This window comes from Myotis davidii, unplaced genomic scaffold (assembly GCF_000327345.1).
Source record: "Myotis davidii unplaced genomic scaffold, ASM32734v1 scaffold1036, whole genome shotgun sequence".
NCBI classification, from domain to species: Eukaryota; Metazoa; Chordata; class Mammalia; order Chiroptera; family Vespertilionidae; genus Myotis; species Myotis davidii.
Window position 1 is genome coordinate 1,307,207 of NW_006287260.1, and position 5,202 is coordinate 1,312,408.

The 5,202-nt window shown below is 58.4% G+C and overlaps 1 long non-coding RNA gene across 1 annotated transcript; it reads left to right on the top strand.

Moving 5' to 3' along the window:
* The first annotated feature begins 2,546 nt into the window (after positions 1–2,546).
* On the top strand, positions 2,547–4,675 carry LOC107182349. Its single transcript, XR_001513073.1, has 2 exons — positions 2,547–2,831; positions 4,186–4,675. It is a non-coding gene; the product is annotated as an uncharacterized LOC107182349 (long non-coding RNA).
* The last annotated feature ends 527 nt before the right edge of the window (positions 4,676–5,202 follow it).

Below are 5,202 nucleotides of genomic sequence, written 5' to 3' on the forward strand. Positions count from 1 at the left end.
GAGATTTACATGCAGTCGGGGTTTGAGGCAAGTCCCCAAACCCAGGGCCCTACAGGGAGAGGCTAATGACTGTGACGACTCACAGGCTTAAGACTTGTCACAGCGAAGCGTTGGCAGCACTCAGTGCGGGCGGAGCTGCGGCCTCACGTGCCTGCGTTCTATTTCCGGGTAATTATTCAGCAGACACGTTCCCGCTGGGACTCAGGGAACTGAGTGGGGAATTTCCGCCAGTATCGTTTGGAATGGCGGAGAAGCCGGAACCATCCACCCCACCCCACCAGCAGGAGAACACGGTGCAGCCCATTCATTCACACGACGAAACATTAGGCAGCCGTGAGAACAGATGAACTACAATGACTGTGCCAGCCCCAGGGACAGCTGGCACTGTGGAGACATCTTTGGTGGTCACAGCTGGGGGTGGGGAGTGGCAGCTAGGGGTAGAGACCAGGGGTGCTGTTACTTACCCAGGACACCCCCAAAAAAGAATTACTGGGCCTAAATGTCACTGGTGCCGAGGTGAGAAACCCCGAGCAAGTTTGGGTTCACATGGGCAGATGTCACCAGGAATTCCGGGTGGAAGAGGAAGCGGCAGGATGAGCGGGTTGATTCTTGGCAGCTACAGACACGGGCAGCGCACGTGCGAGGCGCATGTGGCAATAACAGCCCCTCCCTCATCGGGAACAGTCCACCCTGCTGTTCCTTTTACCATTTTTTTAAAAATAAACAACCTAAAAACAAAAAATAAGTAAACAGCAGCCTGCTCTTTTTTAAAAAATTTATGTCAGAAAGGAAGGGAGAGAGAGAGAGAGAAGCATCAATGATGAGAGAGAACCATTGATCAGCTGCCTCCTGCACACCCCACACGGGATGGAGCCCACAACCCGGGAATGTGCCCTGACCAGCATTCGAACCCTGACCTCCTGGTTCATAGGTCAATGCTCAACCACTGAGCCACGCCGGCCGGGCTCCTTTACCTTTTTCCCGTGACGCTGGAAACGCCTCTTTATCGGCGATGATACAGTGGTAAGCGCGTGCCCTTGTCTGTGTTGCGTGGACTAACTTGTGGCCTTGGAATTCCCAGGATAAAAGAGATGCTCATTTTCACGGTTTCAATAACAAACAGTTCTGAAACCCTGGACCCATTTGCCCTCCCACCTGCAGGGGACGGTGTGCTGGTTGCTTTTTGCTCCCCTCCCTCAAGGTATGAGCCTCTTGGGGTGCCGTTTGCCCATGCATCATCAATGCCTCAACAAGTGCTCACAGAAGCAGGCTGAGTTGATTAAGGCTTTGCAATACATCGCTAAGTAGGTACAGGGGACAGAGAGATGAGCCACTCAGGCCCTCAAGAAACTTAGTTTAGTTTTGTTTGAAAGGTAACTGGCAATTCGAGTCTAAGGACCTGCTGGAGTGGGGGACTGGGAAGGGGTTGGCGGGGGGCACGTGGGTAGGAGTGGCCTGGCAGAGCCAGGTCTGGAGGCCCAAGTGTCCCCCCATCCGTGGCGAAGCGGAGGAATGGCATTCTAGGCGGGCGGCAGCTCAGCACAGGTGTGGTGATGGGTGGGTGAGGCAAGTGTGTGAGGTGGCTAGAATGGAGGTTGTTCGTGCAGAGACTTCGTGGAGGATCTGATGAGCAAGAAAGGCAGGGTCCCGATGAGGCAAGCCCTGTCCACAGGCCGCGGAGTTGAAACTCTGCCCTGCAGGCTGCCGGGGCTGCCGGGGCGGGGGTGACGGGTGTCAGGAGGAAAGGCTGCTCTGAGCTGGGCGTCATCCCAGCGGGGTGCCTGTCACAGCTGTCCCGCCCCAAGCTGCACAGCGGCTGCACCCTCCAGGGGCCGAAGCCAGATTCCCCCGGGGTGAGGAAGAGGAAGGGAGTGGGAGGTGGGAGGAGCACAGTCCCCGGCCCAGAGGACCGGTGGGTGGTTTGTACCTGAGTAATCCCTTATTCACCCCTGTTGGCAGGTGTGCGGGAGCCCCTTCACTGTGGCTCTTCAGAACGGATTTTCTTCTCAACTCCGTGCTCAGTGACATCGGGTCCGCACCTTGAGCTTGGCCATGGAGGGGTTTTTATGCAGCAGAAACTGACAAACACTGTGCTCCAGGACTCCCCACCCCACGGCCAGCCCAGCACACCATCCTCCGTTTCCTTCCGGAAGCCGGGGAGATGCAGTTACTAGCTTTGGAGAAGGGCAGGAAGGGAGATCCCTGTCAGGGAGGCCAAATGGGACCGGGAGGAAGATGAGTGTGAGGCGCCCTCCGGAGGAGGTTCCGTTTCCTAAGGGCCTCGCTGGCGCTTCGCGGGCACTGCCCGTGGGGCGGAGCGCAGTGGTTACAGCACTGACTGCGGACGGACAGCCTGGGCTCGCGTCCTGGCTCTGCTGTTTACCAGCTGTGTGACCCCGGGCACGTCACTTGGCCTCTCTGTGCCTCGTGTCTGCCATGGTAAAGTAGAGGACATTATTGACGCATGTCACAGGGTTCTTAAGAGGATTAAATGAGTTCCATGTACATAAAGCGCTTGGGGCGATCTGGGGCAGGTAATGCGCACTCTGTCAGCACTTGTTAACTGTGTGAAATAGGAGGGAGGCAGGGCCGTACCTGCGGGCACACGGCAACTTTGGGCAGAGCTGGAGTCGCAGCCCACGCCTCGGCCGTGGCAGGCAGTCCTGCGAGTCTGGTCTGGGTCTCTGTGACCCTGACAAGGGCTGGGTCTCCACAGGACGATCCCTGAGTCCTGGTGCTGACTATTTACATAGAAGGGGAGGAGCAGGCCGACCCAGTGACCCGTTCCTGCTGTTCGGCAGGCACGAGCTGGGACTGCTCCAGGCATGAAGGTGAGTTTGGGCAGCCTATGCACAGTAATAAGAGTAGCTTCCGTTTATACAGCCCCCACTTCCCACTTCGTACCTGCCATTCAGTCAGTCACTAGATGCTGCGTTTGGGTTTCAGCGATGGACATCTATACTAATAAAAGGGTAATATGCTAATTAGACCGGGAGACCTTCTGGACAAAGGCATGGTGGTTGGGCCGAGGCAGAGGCAGTTAGGGGTGATCAGGCTGGCAGGGGAGGGCAGTTGAGGGCAATGAGGCTGGTGGAAGGGGTAGTTGGGGGCAAGCAGGCCAGCAGGGGGGAGCAGGGGGAGCGAGTTGGCTGGCGGGGGCTGGCAATTGGGGGTGAGCAGGCCAGCAAGGGGGGACAGTTGGGGGTGAGCTGGCCAGCGGGGGATGCAGTTGGGGGCGAGCAGGCCAGCAGGCAGAGTGGTTAGGGGCAATCAGGCAGGCAGGCAGGTTAGCGACTAGGAGCCAGCAGTCCTGGATTCAAGAGGCCCGGGATTGGGACTAAACCAGCAGTCAGATATCCCCTGAGGGGTCCCAGATTGGAGAGGTGCAAACTGGGCTGAGGGACATCCCTGCCCCCCTGCCGTGCATGAATTTTGTGCACTGGGCCACTAGTAAGTAGTATAGAAAACCTCTACCCTCATAGACCTGGCCTTCTAAGTAGACGGTAGAGACAGATGATAAACAGGCAAACAGGGAGAGATAAGGCTTTAAGGGAAATGAGGAGAGGTAAGGCAGGCAGCCGGGGCCTGGGATGGAGTCAGGGAGGACTCTCAGAGGCAATGACATCTGAGCCGTCCTGAAGGATGGGAGGGAGCACCACACACAGTGTCTGTGGCCTCGTCAATCCAGTCTCATCACATCCTCCTCCACTGAGCAATGAGCTCCCATGTTACTGACCAGGAAGCTCAGAGACATGCATGCACCTGCTCAAGGTCACACAGCTGGAGGTGTTGGCACAAGAGTCAAGCCCAGCTCTGCCTCCCAGTCCTTGGCTACCCTCCAGTGGCTCACAGGAGCTCAAGTTCACCCAAAGAGCGTGGACATCATCCAGAGTCATGGGGTCAGGAGGGTAGTACCGGGGTCATGAGGTGAACAGGTCTGGCGTTCACCCCATGGCTTGTCCTCAGAGAAGTGAGTTTGGAGCTGAACTTTAACGCGCAGGAAGGAAGGGCGGTTCCAAAGGGGAGGGGGTCTGGCTTATCCAGGACCTCAGTGGGGACAGTGAGGGCCGTAGGCAGGGAGGGGCCAGCTTTGGAAGGAAGTTTGGCGCCAATTCTTGGCGACAGAAGAAGTCCCCAGATTTGGGTGGTGCCCCCTGGTTCAAAAACCTCTCCCACCACACACAGGCCTGGCTTCGTGCCAGGATGTGGAAGCCACACAGGCAGACGGCTCCCAGGCCGGGCCTCCGGGAGCGAGGGCCGAGCAGAGGAGAACCGAAACCCTTCAGTCCAGCCCAACAGAGACCGCACGGCCCACGGTCCCCGGGACCTGATGCTAAGCTTCGTCCCTACTGCTCCTCAGCCCCACCATTGGCACTAGGTCTTCAAACCACTCCCCTCCACCCTCCACCTTATACCCACAAGAGACAGCAAAATCTCTGATTCGTTTTTCCTTCTGCCCCTGGCGCCTGGGCTCCTGGCCCAGGTGGCTAATGGCCGTGTGGGACTCCACGCATGGACGGACGGACGGACTGGACTGAGCTCGGGTGCTGAACTACACCGGCTGCAGCTCTGGACACTGGCCTGCTTTGGGCTCCCCCGGAACCCCAGCTGCCCCCTTCCCAGGGCTGGCTTCTCTCAGTAAACTTTGCTTCCGCTAAAAAATAAGAAATAATAAAAAATCCTTGATTCACCATTCGCTAAGCTTCCCTGAGCAGCTCAGCCGGCCCGCACGGGGTGGGGCGAAGCAGTGGCGAGGCAGCTGTCCTGGCCCTGGCCCTGGCCCTCACCCTCACCGAGGTGTCGCTCCAGGGGAGATGCCACCACGCAGGGACAACAAGAAGTGAAGGCAGCCGCGCGGAATACCACACAGGACAACGCAGAGGTCACAGGAGCAGAGCAGAATCCCACAGAAGGACCCCCGGCCGCACCTTCACAGGATTGGACCGAGGGCCAGTCCTGCAGGCTGGGTGGAGGGATGTGGGTCTCGGGGTGTAGTGGTGGGTGGGGGAGTGAGGGCCAGGGCGGTGTACCTGTGAAGGGGAAAAGTCTACCCTCAGGGGCCCCGGCAAGGCAGCGGTGAGGGCCACGGGGGCAGAGCGGTCCCTACCCCTGTCCTCCACCAGGGGGTGCTAAAGCTGAGGCAGGGAGCAGACAGGTCAGAGGGCGGGGCTGGGAGGCTGAGAAAGCTCCTGCAGCTCAGGG